The sequence below is a fragment of the Channa argus genome, unplaced genomic scaffold (assembly GCF_033026475.1).
Source record: "Channa argus isolate prfri unplaced genomic scaffold, Channa argus male v1.0 Contig034, whole genome shotgun sequence".
Lineage (NCBI taxonomy): Eukaryota > Metazoa > Chordata > Actinopteri > Anabantiformes > Channidae > Channa > Channa argus.
In genome coordinates this window covers 202,410-224,932 of record NW_027125253.1, presented here as the reverse complement: position 1 = coordinate 224,932, position 22,523 = coordinate 202,410, and the positions used below count along the sequence as shown (strand labels likewise).

At 41.7% G+C, this 22,523-nt stretch overlaps 23 pseudogenes; all 23 read left to right on the top strand.

Moving 5' to 3' along the window:
* The first annotated feature begins 48 nt into the window (after window positions 1–48).
* On the top strand, window positions 49–167 carry LOC137117227 (5S ribosomal RNA; annotated as a pseudogene).
* An 867-nt stretch (window positions 168–1,034) lies between these two features.
* On the top strand, window positions 1,035–1,153 carry LOC137117152 (5S ribosomal RNA; annotated as a pseudogene).
* An 857-nt stretch (window positions 1,154–2,010) lies between these two features.
* LOC137117323 (5S ribosomal RNA) lies at window positions 2,011–2,129 on the top strand (annotated as a pseudogene).
* An 857-nt stretch (window positions 2,130–2,986) lies between these two features.
* On the top strand, window positions 2,987–3,105 carry LOC137117357 (5S ribosomal RNA; annotated as a pseudogene).
* Window positions 3,106–3,972: 867 nt separating this feature from the next.
* Window positions 3,973–4,091, top strand: LOC137117201 (5S ribosomal RNA; annotated as a pseudogene).
* Window positions 4,092–4,948: 857 nt separating this feature from the next.
* LOC137117322 (5S ribosomal RNA) lies at window positions 4,949–5,067 on the top strand (annotated as a pseudogene).
* An 857-nt stretch (window positions 5,068–5,924) lies between these two features.
* LOC137117356 (5S ribosomal RNA) lies at window positions 5,925–6,043 on the top strand (annotated as a pseudogene).
* An 867-nt stretch (window positions 6,044–6,910) lies between these two features.
* Window positions 6,911–7,029, top strand: LOC137117151 (5S ribosomal RNA; annotated as a pseudogene).
* Window positions 7,030–7,886: 857 nt separating this feature from the next.
* LOC137117234 (5S ribosomal RNA) lies at window positions 7,887–8,005 on the top strand (annotated as a pseudogene).
* An 856-nt stretch (window positions 8,006–8,861) lies between these two features.
* LOC137117381 (5S ribosomal RNA) lies at window positions 8,862–8,980 on the top strand (annotated as a pseudogene).
* An 867-nt stretch (window positions 8,981–9,847) lies between these two features.
* Window positions 9,848–9,966, top strand: LOC137117256 (5S ribosomal RNA; annotated as a pseudogene).
* An 867-nt stretch (window positions 9,967–10,833) lies between these two features.
* LOC137117355 (5S ribosomal RNA) lies at window positions 10,834–10,952 on the top strand (annotated as a pseudogene).
* Window positions 10,953–11,809: 857 nt separating this feature from the next.
* On the top strand, window positions 11,810–11,928 carry LOC137117321 (5S ribosomal RNA; annotated as a pseudogene).
* Window positions 11,929–12,793: 865 nt separating this feature from the next.
* LOC137117267 (5S ribosomal RNA) lies at window positions 12,794–12,912 on the top strand (annotated as a pseudogene).
* An 857-nt stretch (window positions 12,913–13,769) lies between these two features.
* LOC137117460 (5S ribosomal RNA) lies at window positions 13,770–13,888 on the top strand (annotated as a pseudogene).
* An 857-nt stretch (window positions 13,889–14,745) lies between these two features.
* LOC137117393 (5S ribosomal RNA) lies at window positions 14,746–14,864 on the top strand (annotated as a pseudogene).
* An 867-nt stretch (window positions 14,865–15,731) lies between these two features.
* Window positions 15,732–15,850, top strand: LOC137117442 (5S ribosomal RNA; annotated as a pseudogene).
* An 857-nt stretch (window positions 15,851–16,707) lies between these two features.
* On the top strand, window positions 16,708–16,826 carry LOC137117150 (5S ribosomal RNA; annotated as a pseudogene).
* Window positions 16,827–17,693: 867 nt separating this feature from the next.
* LOC137117149 (5S ribosomal RNA) lies at window positions 17,694–17,812 on the top strand (annotated as a pseudogene).
* An 865-nt stretch (window positions 17,813–18,677) lies between these two features.
* On the top strand, window positions 18,678–18,796 carry LOC137117266 (5S ribosomal RNA; annotated as a pseudogene).
* Window positions 18,797–19,653: 857 nt separating this feature from the next.
* Window positions 19,654–19,772, top strand: LOC137117458 (5S ribosomal RNA; annotated as a pseudogene).
* Window positions 19,773–20,629: 857 nt separating this feature from the next.
* On the top strand, window positions 20,630–20,748 carry LOC137117456 (5S ribosomal RNA; annotated as a pseudogene).
* Window positions 20,749–21,605: 857 nt separating this feature from the next.
* Window positions 21,606–21,724, top strand: LOC137117392 (5S ribosomal RNA; annotated as a pseudogene).
* The last annotated feature ends 799 nt before the right edge of the window (window positions 21,725–22,523 follow it).

The following is a 22,523-nucleotide window of genomic DNA, read 5'->3' as shown; positions in this document are numbered from 1 at the left end:
ATTCTGCTACTCCAGCGTTTTTAAGAGCTGTTGATGATGTCAAATGCAGCTTACGGCCACACCGCTCTCTAAGCGCCCGATCTCGTCCGATCTCGGCAGCCAAATGGAGCCGGGCCTGGTTAGTACTTGGTAGGAAGACCGCCTGGGAATACCAGGTGCTGTAAGCTTTTTTGCTTGGGTTTACGGGCAGCACAAGCTGGTGTTACTGCCTATTTATTCATAGAAATTGTTCTATATTTTCATCAAATTTTGTTCTCTCATTGCTGTTTTGCTACTTTATTGGTTTGTCAACCATCGTGCTTCATTACTAGTAGACCATGTTACGGTCCTGGCCATATGTGTTGTTTTTATTTTGTTGTTCTTATAGGTGCCCTGCCTGATTGGCCGGATTTGGGAGAAGTACAGGAAGCTGATTGGTCCATCCTACACTTCCTGGAGTTTTAAAAGTACGGTTCCCAACAGCTAGCGAGGCTCTTTCTGGCAGCAGCACCTGTTTGCTGTTCTTGCTTTCCAAACCTTATTTAGCATTTTTGAATTGTTAGGTTTTGTGCCGTGGTTTTGTTTATAAATTGTATATTTTGTAAATAGTATTAAATCTGTAGGGGTGAACAGCCATTTTCTTTTGATTGTTTTCTCTTGTTTTCACATTAGGGAGTTAGGGTTAGCGACTGTCTTTTGGTTTGTTTATTTCTATCAGGCTAGCTAGCACTTTCTGTGGGAAATGGCTTATTTTGTTTATTATGTTGGCCTTGGTTCGCCCTGAGTTGTAGTGTCATGTTTTGTTTGACACTTTCTTTCGTTTAAAATAAATATCATTCTGTTGGAACATCTCGACCCTGGATTTTGGTTTGGGGATCGGAGAGGGAACATGCTAATTTATCTTTGTATGTTGCACCCTGACCCCCTAGACAGGGGCGTAACAGACCATTACAGTTATAGTACTTTGTACTTTGCCACATTTATCTTCTTCTTAGCAAGTGTCATGCATTCTGCTTCTCTAGCGTTTTTAAGAGCTGTTGATGATGTCAAATGCAGCTTACGGCCACACCGCTCTCTAAGCGCCCGATCTCGTCCGATCTCGGCAGCCAAATAGAGCCGGGCCTGGTTAGTACTTGGTAGGAAGACCGCCTGGGAATACCAGGTGCTGTAAGCTTTTTTGCTTGGGTTTACGGGCAGCACAAGCTGGTGTTACTGCCTATTTATTCATAGAAATTGTTCTATATTTTCATCAAATTTTGTTCTCTCATTGCTGTTTTGCTACTTTATTGGTTTGTCAACCATCGTGCTTCATTACTAGTAGACCATGTTACGGTCCTGGCCATATGTGTTGTTTTTATTTTGTTGTTCTTATAGGTGCCCTGCCTGATTGGCCGGATTTGGGGGAAGTACAGGAAGCTGATTGGTCCATCCTACACTTCCTGGAGTTTTAAAAGTACGGTTCCCAACAGCTAGCGAGGCTCTTTCTGGCAGCAGCACCTGTTTGCTGTTCTTGCTTTCCAAACCTTATTTAGCATTTTTGAATTGTTAGGTTTTGTGCCGTGGTTTTGTTTATAAATTGTATATTTTGTAAATAGTATTAAATCTGTAGGGGTGGACTGCCATTTTCTTTTGATTGTTTTCACATTAGGGAGTTAGGGTTAGCGACTGTCTTTTGGTTTGTTTATTTCTATCAGGCTAGCTAGCACTTTCTGTGGGAAATGGCTTATTTTGTTTATTATGTTGGCCTTGGTTCGCCCTGAGTTGTAGTGTCATGTTTTGTTTGACACTTTCTTTCGTTTAAAATAAATATCATTCTGTTGGAACATCTCGATCCTGGATTTTGGTTTGGGGATCGGAGAGGGAACATGCTAATTTGTCTTTGTATGTTGCACCCTGACCCCCTAGACAGGGGCGTAACAGACCAGTACAGTTATAGTACTTTGTACTTTGCCACATTTATCTTCTTCTTAGCAAGTGTCATGCATTCTGCTTCTCCAGCGTTTTTAAGAGCTGTTGATGATGTCAAATGCAGCTTACGGCCACACTGCTCTCTAAGCGCCCGATCTCGTCCGATCTCGGCAGCCAAATGGAGCCGGGCCTGGTTAGTACTTGGTAGGAAGACCGCCTGGGAATACCAGGTGCTGTAAGCTTTTTTGCTTGGGTTTACGGGCAGCACAAGCTGGTGTTACTGCCTATTTATTCATAGAAATTGTTCTATATTTTCATCAAATTTTGTTCTTTCATTGCTGTTTTGCTACTTTATTGGTTTGTCAACCATCGTGCTTCATTACTAGTAGACCATGTTACGGTCCTGGCCATATGTGTTGTTTTTATTTTGTTGTTCTTATAGGTGCCCTGCCTGATTGGCCGGATTTGGGGGAAGTACAGGAAGCTGATTGGTCCATCCTACACTTCCTGGAGTTTTAAAAGTACGGTTCCCAACAGCTAGCGAGGTTCTTTCTGGCATCAGCACCTGTTTGCTGTTCTTGGTTTCCAAACCTTATTTAGCATTTTTGAATTGTTAGGTTTTGTGCCGTGGTTTTGTTTATAAATTGTATATTTTGTAAATAGTATTAAATCTGTAGGGGTGAACTGCAATTTTCTTTGGACTGTTTTCACATTAGGGAGTTAGGGTTAGCGACTGTCTTTTGGTTTGTTTATTTCTATCAGGCTAGCTAGCACTTTCTGTGGGAAATGGCTTATTTTGTTTATTATGTTGGCCTTGGTTCACCCTGAGTTGTAGTGTCATGTTTTGTTTGACACTTTCTTTCGTTTAAAATAAATATCATTCTGTTGGAACATCTCAATCCTGGATTTTGGTTTGGGGATCGGAGAGGGAACATGCTAATTTGTCTTTGTATGTTGCACCCTGACCCCCTAGACAGGGGCGTAACAGACCAGTACAGTTATAGTACTTTGTACTTTGCCACATTTATCTTCTTCTTAGCAAGTATCATGCATTCTGCTTCTCCAGCGTTTTTAAGAGCTGTTGATGATGTCAAATGCAGCTTACGGCCACACCGCTCTCTAAGCGGCCGATCTCGTCCGATCTCGGCAGCCAAATAGAGCCGGGCCTGGTTAGTACTTGGTAGGAAGACCGCCTGGGAATACCAGGTGCTGTAAGCTTTTTTGCTTGGGTTTACGGGCAGCACAAGCTGGTGTTACTGCCTATTTATTCATAGAAATTGTTCTATATTTTCATCAAATTTTGTTCTCTCATTGCTGTTTTGCTACTTTATTGGTTTGTCAACCATCGTGCTTCATTACTAGTAGACCATGTTACGGTCCTGGCCATATGTGTTGTTTTTATTTTGTTGTTCTTATAGGTGCCCTGCCTGATTGGCCGGATTTGGGAGAAGTACAGGAAGCTGATTGGTCCATCCTACACTTCCTGGAGTTTTAAAAGTACGGTTCCCAACAGCTAGCGAGGCTCTTTCTGGCAGCAGCACCTGTTTGCTGTTCTTGCTTTCCAAACCTTATTTAGCATTTTTGAATTGTTAGGTTTTGTGCCGTGGTTTTGTTTATAAATTGTATATTTTGTAAATAGTATTAAATCTGTAGGGGTGAACAGCCATTTTCTTTTGATTGTTTTCTCTTGTTTTCACATTAGGGAGTTAGGGTTAGCGACTGTCTTTTGGTTTGTTTATTTCTATCAGGCTAGCTAGCACTTTCTGTGGGAAATGGCTTATTTTGTTTATTATGTTGGCCTTGGTTCGCCCTGAGTTGTAGTGTCATGTTTTGTTTGACACTTTCTTTCGTTTAAAATAAATATCATTCTGTTGGAACATCTCGACCCTGGATTTTGGTTTGGGGATCGGAGAGGGAACATGCTAATTTATCTTTGTATGTTGCACCCTGACCCCCTAGACAGGGGCGTAACAGACCATTACAGTTATAGTACTTTGTACTTTGCCACATTTATCTTCTTCTTAGCAAGTGTCATGCATTCTGCTTCTCTAGCGTTTTTAAGAGCTGTTGATGATGTCAAATGCAGCTTACGGCCACACCGCTCTCTAAGCGCCCGATCTCGTCCGATCTCGGCAGCCAAATAGAGCCGGGCCTGGTTAGTACTTGGTAGGTAGACCGCCTGGGAATACCAGGTGCTGTAAGCTTTTTTGCTTGGGTTTACGGGCAGCACAAGCTGGTGTTACTGCCTATTTATTCATAGAAATTGTTCTATATTTTCATCAAATTTTGTTCTCTCATTGCTGTTTTGCTACTTTATTGGTTTGTCAACCATCGTGCTTCATTACTAGTAGACCATGTTACGGTCCTGGCCATATGTGTTGTTTTTATTTTGTTGTTCTTATAGGTGCCCTGCCTGATTGGCCGGATTTGGGGGAAGTACAGGAAGCTGATTGGTCCATCCTACACTTCCTGGAGTTTTAAAAGTACGGTTCCCAACAGCTAGCGAGGCTCTTTCTGGCAGCAGCACCTGTTTGCTGTTCTTGCTTTCCAAACCTTATTTAGCATTTTTGAATTGTTAGGTTTTGTGCCGTGGTTTTGTTTATAAATTGTATATTTTGTAAATAGTATTAAATCTGTAGGGGTGGACTGCCATTTTCTTTTGATTGTTTTCACATTAGGGAGTTAGGGTTAGCGACTGTCTTTTGGTTTGTTTATTTCTATCAGGCTAGCTAGCACTTTCTGTGGGAAATGGCTTATTTTGTTTATTATGTTGGCCTTGGTTCGCCCTGAGTTGTAGTGTCATGTTTTGTTTGACACTTTCTTTCGTTTAAAATAAATATCATTCTGTTGGAACATCTCGATCCTGGATTTTGGTTTGGGGATCGGAGAGGGAACATGCTAATTTGTCTTTGTATGTTGCACCCTGACCCCCTAGACAGGGGCGTAACAGACCAGTACAGTTATAGTACTTTGTACTTTGCCACATTTATCTTCTTCTTAGCAAGTGTCATGCATTCTGCTTCTCCAGCGTTTTTAAGAGCTGTTGATGATGTCAAATGCAGCTTACGGCCACACTGCTCTCTAAGCGCCCGATCTCGTCCGATCTCGGCAGCCAAATGGAGCCGGGCCTGGTTAGTACTTGGTAGGAAGACCGCCTGGGAATACCAGGTGCTGTAAGCTTTTTTGCTTGGGTTTACGGGCAGCACAAGCTGGTGTTACTGCCTATTTATTCATAGAAATTGTTCTATATTTTCATCAAATTTTGTTCTTTCATTGCTGTTTTGCTACTTTATTGGTTTGTCAACCATCGTGCTTCATTACTAGTAGACCATGTTACGGTCCTGGCCATATGTGTTGTTTTTATTTTGTTGTTCTTATAGGTGCCCTGCCTGATTGGCCGGATTTGGGGGAAGTACAGGAAGCTGATTGGTCCATCCTACACTTCCTGGAGTTTTAAAAGTACGGTTCCCAACAGCTAGCGAGGTTCTTTCTGGCATCAGCACCTGTTTGCTGTTCTTGGTTTCCAAACCTTATTTAGCATTTTTGAATTGTTAGGTTTTGTGCCGTGGTTTTGTTTATAAATTGTATATTTTGTAAATAGTATTAAATCTGTAGGGGTGAACTGCAATTTTCTTTGGACTGTTTTCACATTAGGGAGTTAGGGTTAGCGACTGTCTTTTGGTTTGTTTATTTCTATCAGGCTAGCTAGCACTTTCTGTGGGAAATGGCTTATTTTGTTTATTATGTTGGCCTTGGTTCACCCTGAGTTGTAGTGTCATGTTTTGTTTGACACTTTCTTTCGTTTAAAATAAATATCATTCTGTTGGAACATCTCAATCCTGGATTTTGGTTTGGGGATCGGAGAGGGAACATGCTAATTTGTCTTTGTATGTTGCACCCTGACCCCCTAGACAGGGGCGTAACAGACCAGTACAGTTATAGTACTTTGTACTTTGCCACATTTATCTTCTTCTTAGCAAGTATCATGCATTCTGCTTCTCCAGCGTTTTTAAGAGCTGTTGATGATGTCAAATGCAGCTTACGGCCACACCGCTCTCTAAGCGGCCGATCTCGTCCGATCTCGGCAGCCAAATAGAGCCGGGCCTGGTTAGTACTTGGTAGGAAGACCGCCTGGGAATACCAGGTGCTGTAAGCTTTTTTGCTTGGGTTTACGGGCAGCACAAGCTGGTGTTACTGCCTATTTATTCATAGAAATTGTTCTATATTTTCATCAAATTTTGTTCTCTCATTGCTGTTTTGCTACTTTATTGGTTTGTCAACCATCGTGCTTCATTACTAGTAGACCATGTTACGGTCCTGGCCATATGTGTTGTTTTTATTTTGTTGTTCTTATAGGTGCCCTGCCTGATTGGCCGGATTTGGGAGAAGTACAGGAAGCTGATTGGTCCATCCTACACTTCCTGGAGTTTTAAAAGTACGGTTCCCAACAGCTAGCGAGGCTCTTTCTGGCAGCAGCACCTGTTTGCTGTTCTTGCTTTCCAAACCTTATTTAGCATTTTTGAATTGTTAGGTTTTGTGCCGTGGTTTTGTTTATAAATTGTATATTTTGTAAATAGTATTAAATCTGTAGGGGTGAACAGCCATTTTCTTTTGATTGTTTTCTCTTGTTTTCACATTAGGGAGTTAGGGTTAGCGACTGTCTTTTGGTTTGTTTATTTCTATCAGGCTAGCTAGCACTTTCTGTGGGAAATGGCTTATTTTGTTTATTATGTTGGCCTTGGTTCGCCCTGAGTTGTAGTGTCATGTTTTGTTTGACACTTTCTTTCGTTTAAAATAAATATCATTCTGTTGGAACATCTCGACCCTGGATTTTGGTTTGGGGATCGGAGAGGGAACATGCTAATTTATCTTTGTATGTTGCACCCTGACCCCCTAGACAGGGGCGTAACAGACCATTACAGTTATAGTACTTTGTACTTTGCCACATTTATCTTCTTCTTAGCAAGTGTCATGCATTCTGCTTCTCTAGCGTTTTTAAGAGCTGTTGATGATGTCAAATGCAGCTTACGGCCACACCGCTCTCTAAGCGCCCGATCTCGTCCGATCTCGGCAGCCAAATAGAGCCGGGCCTGGTTAGTACTTGGTAGGAAGACCGCCTGGGAATACCAGGTGCTGTAAGCTTTTTTGCTTGGGTTTACGGGCAGCACAAGCTGGTGTTACTGCCTATTTATTCATAGAAATTGTTCTATATTTTCATCAAATTTTGTTCTCTCATTGCTGTTTTGCTACTTTATTGGTTTGTCAACCATCGTGCTTCATTACTAGTAGACCATGTTACGGTCCTGGCCATATGTGTTGTTTTTATTTTGTTGTTCTTATAGGTGCCCTGCCTGATTGGCCGGATTTGGGGGAAGTACAGGAAGCTGATTGGTCCATCCTACACTTGCTGGAGTTTTAAAAGTACGGTTCCCAACAGCTAGCGAGGCTCTTTCTGGCAGCAGCACCTGTTTGCTGTTCTTGCTTTCCAAACCTTATTTAGCATTTTTGAATTGTTAGGTTTTGTGCCGTGGTTTTGTTTATAAATTGTATATTTTGTAAATAGTATTAAATCTGTAGGGGTGGACTGCCATTTTCTTTTGATTGTTTTCATATTAGGGAGTTAGGGTTAGCGACTGTCTTTTGGTTTGTTTATTTCTATCAGGCTAGCTAGCACTTTCTGTGGGAAATGGCTTATTTTGTTTATTATGTTGGCCTTGGTTCGCCCTGAGTTGTAGTGTCATGTTTTGTTTGACACTTTCTTTCGTTTAAAATAAATATCATTCTGTTGGAACATCTCGATCCTGGATTTTGGTTTGGGGATCGGAGAGGGAACATGCTAATTTATCTTTGTATGTTGCACCCTGACCCCCTAGACAGGGGCGTAACAGACCAGTACAGTTATAGTACTTTGTACTTTGCCACATTTATCTTCTTCTTAGCAAGTGTCATGCATTCTGCTTCTCCAGCGTTTTTAAGAGCTGTTGATGATGTCAAATGCAGCTTACGGCCACACCCCTCTCTAAGCGCCCGATCTCGTCCGATCTCGGCAGCCAAATAGAGCCGGGCCTGGTTAGTACTTGGTAGGAAGACCGCCTGGGAATACCAGGTGCTGTAAGCTTTTTTGCTTGGGTTTACGGGCAGCACAAGCTGGTGTTACTGCCTATTTATTCATAGAAATTGTTCTATATTTTCATCAAATTTTGTTCTTTCATTGCTGTTTTGCTACTTTATTGGTTTGCCAACCATCGTGCCTAATTACTAGTAGACCATGTTACGGTCCTGGCCATATGTGTTGTTTTTTTTTCTTGTTCTTATAGGTGCCCTGCCTGATTGGCCGGATTGGGGGGCAGTACAGGAAGCTGATTGGTCCATCCTACACTTCCTGGAGTTTTAAAAGTACGGTTCCCAACAGCTAGCGAGGCTCTTTCTGGCATCAGCACCTGTTTGCTGTTCTTGGTTTCCAAACCTTATTTAGCATTTTTGAATTGTTAGGTTTTGTGCCGTGGTTTTGTTTATAAATTGTATATTTTGTAAATAGTATTAAATCTGTAGGGGTGAACTGCCATTTTCTTTGGACTGTTTTCACATTAGGGAGTTAGGGTTAGCGACTGTCTTTTGGTTTGTTTATTTCTATCAGGCTAGCTAGCACTTTCTGTGGGAAATGGATTATTTTGTTTATTATGTTGGCCTTGGTTCGCCCTGAGTTGTAGTGTCATGTTTTGTTTGACACTTTCTTTCGTTTAAAATAAATATCATTCTGTTGGAACATCTCGATCCTGGATTTTGGTTTGGGGATCGGAGAGGGAACATGCTAATTTATCTTTGTATGTTGCACCCTGACCCCCTAGACAGGGGCGTAACAGACCAGTACAGTTATAGTACTTTGTACTTTGCCACATTTATGTTCTTCTTAGCAAGTGTCATGCATTCTGCTTCTCCAGCGTTTTTAAGAGCTGTTGATGATGTCAAATGCAGCTTACGGCCACACCGCTCTCTAAGCGCCCGATCTCGTCCGATCTCGGCAGCCAAATAGGGCCGGGCCTTGTTAGTACTTGGTAGGAAGACCGCCTGGGAATACCAGGTGCTGTAAGCTTTTTTGCTTGGGTTTACGGGCAGCACAAGCTGGTGTTACTGCCTATTTATTCATAGAAATTGTTCTATATTTTCATCAAATTTTGTTCTCTTATTGCTGTTTTGTTACTTTATTGGTTTGTCAACCATCGTGCTTCATTACTAGTAGACCATGTTACGGTCCTGGCCATATGTGTTGTTTTTATTTTGTTGTTCTTATAGGTGCCCTGCCTGATTGGCCGGATTTGGGGGAAGTACAGGAAGCTGATTGGTCCATCCTACACTTGCTGGAGTTTTAAAAGTACGGTTCCCAACAGCTAGCGAGGCTCTTTCTGGCATCAGCACCTGTTTGCTGTTCTTGGTTTCCAAACCTTATTTAGCATTTTTGAATTGTTAGGTTTTGTGCCGTGGTTTTGTTTATAAATTGTGTATTTTGTAAATAGTATTAAATCTGTAGGGGTGGACTGCCATTTTCTTTTGATTGTTTTCTCTTGTTTTCACATTAGGGAGTTAGGGTTAGCGACTGTCTTTTGGTTTGTTTATTTCTATCAGGCTAGCTAGCACTTTCTGTGGGAAATGGCTTATTTTGTTTATTATGTTGGCCTTGGTTCGCCCTGAGTTGTAGTGTCATGTTTTGTTTGACACTTTCTTTCGTTTAAAATAAATATCATTCTGTTGGAACATCTCGACCCTGGATTTTGGTTTGGGGATCGGAGAGGGAACATGCTAATTTATCTTTGTATGTTGCACCCTGACCCCCTAGACAGGGGCGTAACAGACCAGTACAGTTATAGTACTTTGTACTTTGCCACATTTATCTTCTTCTTAGCAAGTGTCATGCATTCTGCTTCTCTAGCGTTTTTAAGAGCTGTTGATGATGTCAAATGCAGCTTACGGCCACACCGCTCTCTAAGCGCCCGATCTCGTCCGATCTCGGCAGCCAAATAGAGCCGGACCTGGTTAGTACTTGGTAGGAAGACCGCCTGGGAATACCAGGTGCTGTAAGCTTTTTTGCTTGGGTTTACGGGCAGCACAAGCTGGTGTTACTGCCTATTTATTCATAGAAATTGTTCTATATTTTCATCAAATTTTGTTCTTTCATTGCTGTTTTGCTACTTTATTGGTTTGTCAACCATCGTGCTTCATTACTAGTAGACCATGTTACGGTCCTGGCCATATGTGTTGTTTTTATTTTGTTGTTCTTATAGGTGCCCTGCCTGATTGGCCGGATTTGGGGGAAGTACAGGAAGCTGATTGGTCCATCCTACACTTCCTGGAGTTTTAAAAGTACGGTTCCCAACAGCTAGCGAGGTTCTTTCTGGCATCAGCACCTGTTTGCTGTTTTTGGTTTCCAAACCTTATTTAGCATTTTTGAATTGTTAGGTTTTGTGCCGTGGTTTTGTTTATAAATTGTATATTTTGTAAATAGTATTAAATCTGTAGGGGTGGACTGCCATTTTCTTTTGATTGTTTTCTCTTGTTTTCACATTAGTGAGTTAGGGTTAGCGACTGTCTTTTGGTTTGTTTATTTCTATCAGGCTAGCTAGCACTTTCTGTGGGAAATGGCTTATTTTGTTTATTATGTTGGCCTTGGTTCACCCTGAGTTGTAGTGTCATGTTTTGTTTGACACTTTCTTTCGTTTAAAATAAATATCATTCTGTTGGAACATCTCGATCCTGGATTTTGGTTTGGGGATCGGAGAGGGAACATGCTAATTTGTCTTTGTATGTTGCACCCTGACCCCCTAGACAGGGGCGTAACAGACCAGTACAGTTATAGTACTTTGTACTTTGCCACATTTATCTTCTTCTTAGCAAGTGTCATGCATTCTGCTTCTCCAGCGTTTTTAAGAGCTGTTGATGATGTCAAATGCAGCTTACGGCCACACCGCTCTCTAAGCGGCCGATCTCGTCCGATCTCGGCAGCCAAATAGAGCCGGGCCTGGTTAGTACTTGGTAGGAAGACCGCCTGGGAATACCAGGTGCTGTAAGCTTTTTTGCTTGGGTTTACGGGCAGCACAAGCTGGTGTTACTGCCTATTTATTCATAGAAATTGTTCTATATTTTCATCAAATTTTGTTCTCTCATTGCTGTTTTGCTACTTTATTGGTTTGTCAACCATCGTGCTTCATTACTAGTAGACCATGTTACGGTCCTGGCCATATGTGTTGTTTTTATTTTGTTGTTCTTATAGGTGCCCTGCCTGATTGGCCGGATTTGGGGGAAGTACAGGAAGCTGATTGGTCCATCCTACACTTCCTGGAGTTTTAAAAGTACGGTTCCCAACAGCTAGCGAGGCTCTTTCTGGCAGCAGCACCTGTTTGCTGTTCTTGCTTTCCAAACCTTATTTAGCATTTTTGAATTGTTAGGTTTTGTGCCGTGGTTTTGTTTATAAATTGTATATTTTGTAAATAGTATTAAATCTGTAGGGGTGGACTGCCATTTTCTTTTGATTGTTTTCACATTAGGGAGTTAGGGTTAGCGACTGTCTTTTGGTTTGTTTATTTCTATCAGGCTAGCTAGCACTTTCTGTGGGAAATGGCTTATTTTGTTTATTATGTTGGCCTTGGTTCGCCCTGAGTTGTAGTGTCATGTTTTGTTTGACACTTTCTTTCGTTTAAAATAAATATCATTCTGTTGGAACATTTCGATCCTGGATTTTGGTTTGGGGATCGGAGAGGGAACATGCTAATTTGTCTTTGTATGTTGCACCCTGACCCCCTAGACAGGGGCGTAACAGACCAGTACAGTTATAGTACTTTGTACTTTGCCACATTTATCTTCTTCTTAGCAAGTGTCATGCATTCTGCTTCTCCAGCGTTTTTAAGAGCTGTTGATGATGTCAAATGCAGCTTACGGCCACACTGCTCTCTAAGCGCCCGATCTCGTCCGATCTCGGCAGCCAAATGGAGCCGGGCCTGGTTAGTACTTGGTAGGAAGACCGCCTGGGAATACCAGGTGCTGTAAGCTTTTTTGCTTGGGTTTACGGGCAGCACAAGCTGGTGTTACTGCCTATTTATTCATAGAAATTGTTCTATATTTTCATCAAATTTTGTTCTTTCATTGCTGTTTTGCTACTTTATTGGTTTGTCAACCATCGTGCTTCATTACTAGTAGACCATGTTACGGTTCTGGCCATATGTGTTGTTTTTATTTTGTTGTTCTTATAGGTGCCCTGCCTGATTGGCCGGATTTGGGGGAAGTACAGGAAGCTGATTGGTCCATCCTACACTTGCTGGAGTTTTAAAAGTACGGTTCCCAACAGCTAGCGAGGCTCTTTCTGGCAGCAGCACCTGTTTGCTGTTCTTGCTTTCCAAACCTTATTTAGCATTTTTGAATTGTTAGGTTTTGTGCCGTGGTTTTGTTTATAAATTGTATATTTTGTAAATAGTATTAAATCTGTAGGGGTGGACTGCCATTTTCTTTTGATTGTTTTCTCTTGTTTTCACATTAGGGAGTTAGGGTTAGCGACTGTCTTTTGGTTTGTTTATTTCTATCAGGCTAGCTAGCACTTTCTGTGGGAAATGGCTTATTTTGTTTATTATTGGCCTTGGTTCGCCCTGAGTTGTAGTGTCATGTTTTGTTTGACACTTTCTTTCGTTTAAAATAAATATCATTCTGTTGGAACATCTCGATCCTGGATTTTGGTTTGGGGATCGGAGAGGGAACATGCTAATTTATCTTTGTATGTTTCACCCTGACCCCCTAGACAGGGGCGTAACAGACCAGTACAGTTATAGTACTTTGTACTTTGCCACATTTATCTTCTTCTTAGCAAGTGTCATGCATTCTGCTTCTCTAGCGTTTTTAAGAGCTGTTGATGATGTCAAATGCAGCTTACGGCCACACCGCTCTCTAAGCGCCCGATCTCGTCCGATCTCGGCAGCCAAATAGAGCCGGGCCTGGTTAGTACTTGGTAGGAAGACTGCCTGGGAATACCAGGTGCTGTAAGCTTTTTTGCTTGGGTTTACGGGCAGCACAAGCTGGTGTTACTGCCTATTTATTCATAGAAATTGTTCTATATTTTCATCAAATTTTGTTCTTTCATTGCTGTTTTGCTACTTTATTGGTTTGCCAACCATCGTGCTTCATTACTAGTAGACCATGTTACGGTCCTGGCCATATGTGTTGTTTTTATTTTGTTGTTCTTATAGGTGCCCTGCCTGATTGGCCGGATTGGGGGGCAGTACAGGAAGCTGATTGGTCCATCTTACACTTCCTGGAGTTTTAAAAGTACGGTTCCCAACAGCTAGCGAGGCTCTTTCTGGCATCAGCACCTGTTTGCTGTTATTGGTTTCCAAACCTTATTTAGCATTTTTGAATTGTTAGGTTTTGTGCCGTGGTTTTGTGTATAAATTGTATATTTTGTAAATAGTATTAAATCTGTAGGGGTGAACTGCAATTTTCTTTGGACTGTTTTCACATTAGGGAGTTAGGGTTAGCGACTGTCTTTTGGTTTGTTTATTTCTATCAGGCTAGCTAGCACTTTCTGTGGGAAATGGCTTATTTTGTTTATTATGTTGGCCTTGGTTCGCCCTGAGTTGTAGTGTCATGTTTTGTTTGACACTTTCTTTCGTTTAAAATAAATATCATTCTGTTGGAACATCTCGATCCTGGATTTTGGTTTGGGGATCGGAGAGGGAACATGCTAATTTATCTTTGTATGTTGCACCCTGACCCCCTAGACAAGGGCGTAACAAACCAGTACAGTTATAGTACTTTGTACTTTGCCACATTTATCTTCTTCTTAGCAAGTGTCATGCATTCTGCTTCTCCAGCGTTTTTAAGAGCTGTTGATGATGTCAAATGCAGCTTAGGGCCACACCGCTCTCTAAGCGCCTGATCCCGTCCGATCTCGGCAGCCAAATAGAGCCGGGCCTGGTTAGTACTTGGTAGGAAGACCGCCTGCGAACACCACGTGCTGTAAGCTTCTTTGCTTGGGTTTACGGGCAGCACAAGCTGGTGTTACTGCCTATTTATTCATAGAAATTGTTCTATATTTTCATCAAATTTTGTTCTTTCATTGCTGTTTTGCTACTTTGTTGGTTTGCCAACCATCGTGCTTCATTACTAGTAGACCATGTTACGGTCCTGGCCATATGTGTTGTTTTTATTTTCTTGTTCTTATAGGTGCCCTGCCTGATTGGCCGGATTGGGGGGCAGTACAGGAAGCTGATTGGTCCATCCTACACTTCCTGGAGTTTTAAAAGTACGGTTCCCAACAGCTAGCGAGGCTCTTTCTGGCATCAGCACCTGTTTGCTGTTCTTGGTTTCCAAACCTTATTTAGCATTTTTGAATTGTTAGGTTTTGTGCCGTGGTTTTGTTTATAAATTGTATATTTTGTAAATAGTATTAAATCTGTAGGGGTGAACTGCCATTTTCTTTGGACTGTTTTCACATTAGGGAGTTAGGGTTAGCGACTGTCTTTTGGTTTGTTTATTTCTATCAGGCTAGCTAGCACTTTCTGTGGGAAATGGATTATTTTGTTCATTATGTTGGCCTTGGTTCACCCTGAGTTGTAGTGTCATGTTTTATTTGACACTTTCTTTCGTTTAAAATAAATATCATTCTGTTGGAACATCTCGATCCTGGATTTTGGTTTGGGGATCGGAGAGGGAACATGCTAATTTATCTTTGTATGTTTCACCCTGACCCCCTAGACAGGGGCGTAACAGACCAGTACAGTTATAGTACTTTGTACTTTGCCACATTTATCTTCTTCTTAGCAAGTGTCATGCATTCTGCTTCTCCAGCGTTTTTAAGAGCTGTTGATGATGTCAAATGCAGCTTACGGCCACACTGCTCTCTAAGCGCCCGATCCCGTCCGATCTCGGCAGCCAAATAGGGCCGGGCCTTGTTAGTACTTGGTAGGAAGACCGCCTGGGAATACCAGGTGCTGTAAGCTTTTTTGCTTGGGTTTACGGGCAGCACAAGCTGGTGTTACTGCCTATTTATTCATAGAAATTGTTCTATATTTTCATCAAATTTTGTTCTTTCATTGCTGTTTTGCTACTTTATTGGTTTGCCAACCATCGTGCTTCATTACTAGTAGACCATGTTACGGTCCTGGCCATATGTGTTGTTTTTATTTTCTTGTTCTTATAGGTGCCCTGCCTGATTGGCCGGATTGGGGGGCAGTACAGGAAGCTGATTGGTCCATCCTACACTTCCTGGAGTTTTAAAAGTACGGTTCCCAACAGCTAGCGAGGCTCTTTCTGGCATCAGCACCTGTTTGCTGTTCTTGGTTTCCAAACCTTATTTAGCATTTTTGAATTGTTAGGTTTTGTGCCGTGGTTTTGTTTATAAATTGTATATTTTGTAAATGGTATTAAATCTGTAGGGGTGGACTGCCATTTTCTTTTGATTGTTTTCTCTGGTTTTCACATTAGGGAGTTAGGGTTAGCGACTGTCTTTTGGTTTGTTTATTTCTATCAGGCTAGCTAGCACTTTCTGTGGGAAATGGATTATTTTGTTTATTATGTTGGCCTTGGTTCGCCCTGAGTTGTAGTGTCATGTTTTGTTTGACACTTTCTTTCGTTTAAAATAAATATCATTCTGTTGGAACATCTCGATCCTGGATTTTGGTTTGGGGATCGGAGAGGGAACATGCTAATTTATCTTTGTATGTTGCACCCTGACCCCCTAGACAAGGGCGTAACAAACCAGTACAGTTATAGTACTTTGTACTTTGCCACATTTATCTTCTTCTTAGCAAGTGTCATGCATTCTGCTTCTCCAGCGTTTTTAAGAGCTGTTGATGATGTCAAATGCAGCTTAGGGCCACACCGCTCTCTAAGCGCCTGATCTCGTCCGATCTCGGCAGCCAAATAGAGCCGGGCCTGGTTAGTACTTGGTAGGAAGACCGCCTGGGAATACCACGTGCTGTAAGCTTCTTTGCTTGGGTTTACGGGCAGCACAAGCTGGTGTTACTGCCTATTTATTCATAGAAATTGTTCTATATTTTCATCAAATTTTGTTCTTTCATTGCTGTTTTGCTACTTTGTTGGTTTGCCAACCATCGTGCTTCATTACTAGTAGACCATGTTACGGTCCTGGCCATATGTGTTGTTTTTATTTTCTTGTTCTTATAGGTGCCCTGCCTGATTGGCCGGATTGGGGGGCAGTACAGGAAGCTGATTGGTCCATCCTACACTTCCTGGAGTTTTAAAAGTACGGTTCCCAACAGCTAGCGAGGCTCTTTCTGGCATCAGCACCTGTTTGCTGTTCTTGGTTTCCAAACCTTATTTAGCATTTTTGAATTGTTAGGTTTTGTGCCGTGGTTTTGTTTATAAATTGTATATTTTGTAAATAGTATTAAATCTGTAGGGGTGAACTGCCATTTTCTTTGGACTGTTTTCACATTAGGGAGTTAGGGTTAGCGACTGTCTTTTGGTTTGTTTATTTCTATCAGGCTAGCTAGCACTTTCTGTGGGAAATGGCTTATTTTGTTTATTATGTTGGCCTTGGTTCGCCCTGAGTTGTAGTGTCATGTTTTGTTTGACACTTTCTTTCGTTTAAAATAAATATCATTCTGTTGGAACATCTCGACCCTGGATTTTGGTTTGGGGATCGGAGAGGGAACATGCTAATTTATCTTTGTATGTTGCACCCTGACCCCCTAGACAGGGGCGTAACAGACCAGTACAGTTATAGTACTTTGTACTTTGCCACATTTATCTTCTTCTTAGCAAATGTCATGCATTCTGCTTCTCTAGCGTTTTTAAGAGCTGTTGATGATGTCAAATGCAGCTTACGGCCACACCGCTCTCTAAGCGCCCGATCTCGTCCGATCTCGGCAGCCAAATAGAGCCGGGCCTGGTTAGTACTTGGTAGGAAGACCGCCTGGGAATACCAGGTGCTGTAAGCTTTTTTGCTTGGGTTTACGGGCAGCACAAGCTGGTGTTACTGCCTATTTATTCATAGAAATTGTTCTATATTTTCATCAAATTTTGTTCTCTCATTGCTGTTTTGCTACTTTATTGGTTTGTCAACCATCGTGCTTCATTACTAGTAGACCATGTTACGGTCCTGGCCATATGTGTTGTTTTTATTTTGTTGTTCTTATAGGTGCCCTGCCTGATTGGCCGGATTTGGGGGAAGTACAGGAAGCTGATTGGTCCATCCTACACTTCCTGGAGTTTTAAAAGTACGGTTCCCAACAGCTAGCGAGGCTCTTTCTGGCAGTAGCACCTGTTTGCTGTTCTTGCTTTCCAAACCTTATTTAGCATTTTTGAATTGTTAGGTTTTGTGCCGTGGTTTTGTTTATAAATTGTATATTTTGTAAATAGTATTAAATCTGTAGGGGTGAACAGCCATTTTCTTTTGATTGTTTTCTCTTGTTTTCACATTAGGGAGTTAGGGTTAGCGACTGTCTTTTGGTTTGTTTATTTCTATCAGGCTAGCTAGCACTTTCTGTGGGAAATGGCTTATTTTGTTTATTATGTTGGCCTTGGTTCGCCCTGAGTTGTAGTGTCATGTTTTGTTTGACACTTTCTTTCGTTTAAAATAAATATCATTCTGTTGGAACATCTCGACCCTGGATTTTGGTTTGGGGATCGGAGAGGGAACATGCTAATTTATCTTTGTATGTTGCACCCTGACCCCCTAGACAGGGGCGTAACAGACCAGTACAGTTATAGTACTTTGTACTTTGCCACATTTATCTTCTTCTTAGCAAGTGTCATGCATTCTGCTTCTCTAGCGTTTTTAAGAGCTGTTGATGATGTCAAATGCAGCTTACGGCCACACCGCTCTCTAAGCGCCCGATCTCGTCCGATCTCGGCAGCCAAATAGAGCCGGGCCTGGTTAGTACTTGGTAGGAAGACCGCCTGGGAATACCAGGTGCTGTAAGCTTTTTTGCTTGGGTTTACGGGCAGGACAAGCTGGTGTTACTGCCTATTTATTCATAGAAATTGTTCTATATTTTCATCAAATTTTGTTCTTTCATTGCTGTTTTGCTACTTTATTGGTTTGTCAACCATCGTGCTTCATTACTAGTAGACCATGTTACGGTTCTGGCCATATGTGTTGTTTTTATTTTGTTGTTCTTATAGGTGCCCTGCCTGATTGGCCGGATTTGGGGGAAGTACAGGAAGCTGATTGGTCCATCCTACACTTGCTGGAGTTTTAAAAGTACGGTTCCCAACAGCTAGCGAGGCTCTTTCTGGCAGCAGCACCTGTTTGCTGTTCTTGCTTTCCAAACCTTATTTAGCATTTTTGAATTGTTAGGTTTTGTGCCGTGGTTTTGTTTATAAATTGTATATTTTGTAAATAGTATTAAATCTGTAGGGGTGGACTGCCATTTTCTTTTGATTGTTTTCTCTTGTTTTCACATTAGGGAGTTAGGGTTAGCGACTGTCTTTTGGTTTGTTTATTTCTATCAGGCTAGCTAGCACTTTCTGTGGGAAATGGCTTATTTTGTTTATTATTGGCCTTGGTTCGCCCTGAGTTGTAGTGTCATGTTTTGTTTGACACTTTCTTTCGTTTAAAATAAATATCATTCTGTTGGAACATCTCGATCCTGGATTTTGGTTTGGGGATCGGAGAGGGAACATGCTAATTTATCTTTGTATGTTTCACCCTGACCCCCTAGACAGGGGCGTAACAGACCAGTACAGTTATAGTACTTTGTACTTTGCCACATTTATCTTCTTCTTAGCAAGTGTCATGCATTCTGCTTCTCTAGCGTTTTTAAGAGCTGTTGATGATGTCAAATGCAGCTTACGGCCACACCGCTCTCTAAGCGCCCGATCTCGTCCGATCTCGGCAGCCAAATAGAGCCGGGCCTGGTTAGTACTTGGTAGGAAGACTGCCTGGGAATACCAGGTGCTGTAAGCTTTTTTGCTTGGGTTTACGGGCAGCACAAGCTGGTGTTACTGCCTATTTATTCATAGAAATTGTTCTATATTTTCATCAAATTTTGTTCTTTCATTGCTGTTTTGCTACTTTATTGGTTTGCCAACCATCGTGCTTCATTACTAGTAGACCATGTTACGGTCCTGGCCATATGTGTTGTTTTTATTTTGTTGTTCTTATAGGTGCCCTGCCTGATTGGCCGGATTGGGGGGCAGTACAGGAAGCTGATTGGTCCATCTTACACTTCCTGGAGTTTTAAAAGTACGGTTCCCAACAGCTAGCGAGGCTCTTTCTGGCATCAGCACCTGTTTGCTGTTATTGGTTTCCAAACCTTATTTAGCATTTTTGAATTGTTAGGTTTTGTGCCGTGGTTTTGTGTATAAATTGTATATTTTGTAAATAGTATTAAATCTGTAGGGGTGAACTGCAATTTTCTTTGGACTGTTTTCACATTAGGGAGTTAGGGTTAGCGACTGTCTTTTGGTTTGTTTATTTCTATCAGGCTAGCTAGCACTTTCTGTGGGAAATGGCTTATTTTGTTTATTATGTTGGCCTTGGTTCGCCCTGAGTTGTAGTGTCATGTTTTGTTTGACACTTTCTTTCGTTTAAAATAAATATCATTCTGTTGGAACATCTCGATCCTGGATTTTGGTTTGGGGATCGGAGAGGGAACATGCTAATTTATCTTTGTATGTTGCACCCTGACCCCCTAGACAAGGGCGTAACAAACCAGTACAGTTATAGTACTTTGTACTTTGCCACATTTATCTTCTTCTTAGCAAGTGTCATGCATTCTGCTTCTCCAGCGTTTTTAAGAGCTGTTGATGATGTCAAATGCAGCTTAGGGCCACACCGCTCTCTAAGCGCCTGATCCCGTCCGATCTCGGCAGCCAAATAGAGCCGGGCCTGGTTAGTACTTGGTAGGAAGACCGCCTGCGAACACCACGTGCTGTAAGCTTCTTTGCTTGGGTTTACGGGCAGCACAAGCTGGTGTTACTGCCTATTTATTCATAGAAATTGTTCTATATTTTCATCAAATTTTGTTCTTTCATTGCTGTTTTGCTACTTTGTTGGTTTGCCAACCATCGTGCTTCATTACTAGTAGACCATGTTACGGTCCTGGCCATATGTGTTGTTTTTATTTTGTTGTTCTTATAGGTGCCCTGCCTGATTGGCCGGATTGGGGGGCAGTACAGGAAGCTGATTGGTCCATCTTACACTTCCTGGAGTTTTAAAAGTACGGTTCCCAACAGCTAGCGAGGCTCTTTCTGGCATCAGCACCTGTTTGCTGTTATTGGTTTCCAAACCTTATTTAGCATTTTTGAATTGTTAGGTTTTGTGCCGTGGTTTTGTGTATAAATTGTATATTTTGTAAATAGTATTAAATCTGTAGGGGTGAACTGCAATTTTCTTTGGACTGTTTTCACATTAGGGAGTTAGGGTTAGCGACTGTCTTTTGGTTTGTTTATTTCTATCAGGCTAGCTAGCACTTTCTGTGGGAAATGGCTTATTTTGTTTATTATGTTGGCCTTGGTTCGCCCTGAGTTGTAGTGTCATGTTTTGTTTGACACTTTCTTTCGTTTAAAATAAATATCATTCTGTTGGAACATCTCGATCCTGGATTTTGGTTTGGGGATCGGAGAGGGAACATGCTAATTTATCTTTGTATGTTGCACCCTGACCCCCTAGACAAGGGCGTAACAAACCAGTACAGTTATAGTACTTTGTACTTTGCCACATTTATCTTCTTCTTAGCAAGTGTCATGCATTCTGCTTCTCCAGCGTTTTTAAGAGCTGTTGATGATGTCAAATGCAGCTTAGGGCCACACCGCTCTCTAAGCGCCTGATCCCGTCCGATCTCGGCAGCCAAATAGAGCCGGGCCTGGTTAGTACTTGGTAGGAAGACCGCCTGCGAACACCACGTGCTGTAAGCTTCTTTGCTTGGGTTTACGGGCAGCACAAGCTGGTGTTACTGCCTATTTATTCATAGAAATTGTTCTATATTTTCATCAAATTTTGTTCTTTCATTGCTGTTTTGCTACTTTGTTGGTTTGCCAACCATCGTGCTTCATTACTAGTAGACCATGTTACGGTCCTGGCCATATGTGTTGTTTTTATTTTCTTGTTCTTATAGGTGCCCTGCCTGATTGGCCGGATTGGGGGGCAGTACAGGAAGCTGATTGGTCCATCCTACACTTCCTGGAGTTTTAAAAGTACGGTTCCCAACAGCTAGCGAGGCTCTTTCTGGCATCAGCACCTGTTTGCTGTTCTTGGTTTCCAAACCTTATTTAGCATTTTTGAATTGTTAGGTTTTGTGCCGTGGTTTTGTTTATAAATTGTATATTTTGTAAATAGTATTAAATCTGTAGGGGTGAACTGCCATTTTCTTTGGACTGTTTTCACATTAGGGAGTTAGGGTTAGCGACTGTCTTTTGGTTTGTTTATTTCTATCAGGCTAGCTAGCACTTTCTGTGGGAAATGGATTATTTTGTTCATTATGTTGGCCTTGGTTCACCCTGAGTTGTAGTGTCATGTTTTATTTGACACTTTCTTTCGTTTAAAATAAATATCATTCTGTTGGAACATCTCGATCCTGGATTTTGGTTTGGGGATCGGAGAGGGAACATGCTAATTTATCTTTGTATGTTTCACCCTGACCCCCTAGACAGGGGCGTAACAGACCAGTACAGTTATAGTACTTTGTACTTTGCCACATTTATCTTCTTCTTAGCAAGTGTCATGCATTCTGCTTCTCCAGCGTTTTTAAGAGCTGTTGATGATGTCAAATGCAGCTTACGGCCACACTGCTCTCTAAGCGCCCGATCCCGTCCGATCTCGGCAGCCAAATAGGGCCGGGCCTTGTTAGTACTTGGTAGGAAGACCGCCTGGGAATACCAGGTGCTGTAAGCTTTTTTGCTTGGGTTTACGGGCAGCACAAGCTGGTGTTACTGCCTATTTATTCATAGAAATTGTTCTATATTTTCATCAAATTTTGTTCTTTCATTGCTGTTTTGCTACTTTATTGGTTTGCCAACCATCGTGCTTCATTACTAGTAGACCATGTTACGGTCCTGGCCATATGTGTTGTTTTTATTTTCTTGTTCTTATAGGTGCCCTGCCTGATTGGCCGGATTGGGGGGCAGTACAGGAAGCTGATTGGTCCATCCTACACTTCCTGGAGTTTTAAAAGTACGGTTCCCAACAGCTAGCGAGGCTCTTTCTGGCATCAGCACCTGTTTGCTGTTCTTGGTTTCCAAACCTTATTTAGCATTTTTGAATTGTTAGGTTTTGTGCCGTGGTTTTGTTTATAAATTGTATATTTTGTAAATGGTATTAAATCTGTAGGGGTGGACTGCCATTTTCTTTTGATTGTTTTCTCTGGTTTTCACATTAGGGAGTTAGGGTTAGCGACTGTCTTTTGGTTTGTTTATTTCTATCAGGCTAGCTAGCACTTTCTGTGGGAAATGGATTATTTTGTTTATTATGTTGGCCTTGGTTCGCCCTGAGTTGTAGTGTCATGTTTTGTTTGACACTTTCTTTCGTTTAAAATAAATATCATTCTGTTGGAACATCTCGATCCTGGATTTTGGTTTGGGGATCGGAGAGGGAACATGCTAATTTATCTTTGTATGTTGCACCCTGACCCCCTAGACAAGGGCGTAACAAACCAGTACAGTTATAGTACTTTGTACTTTGCCACATTTATCTT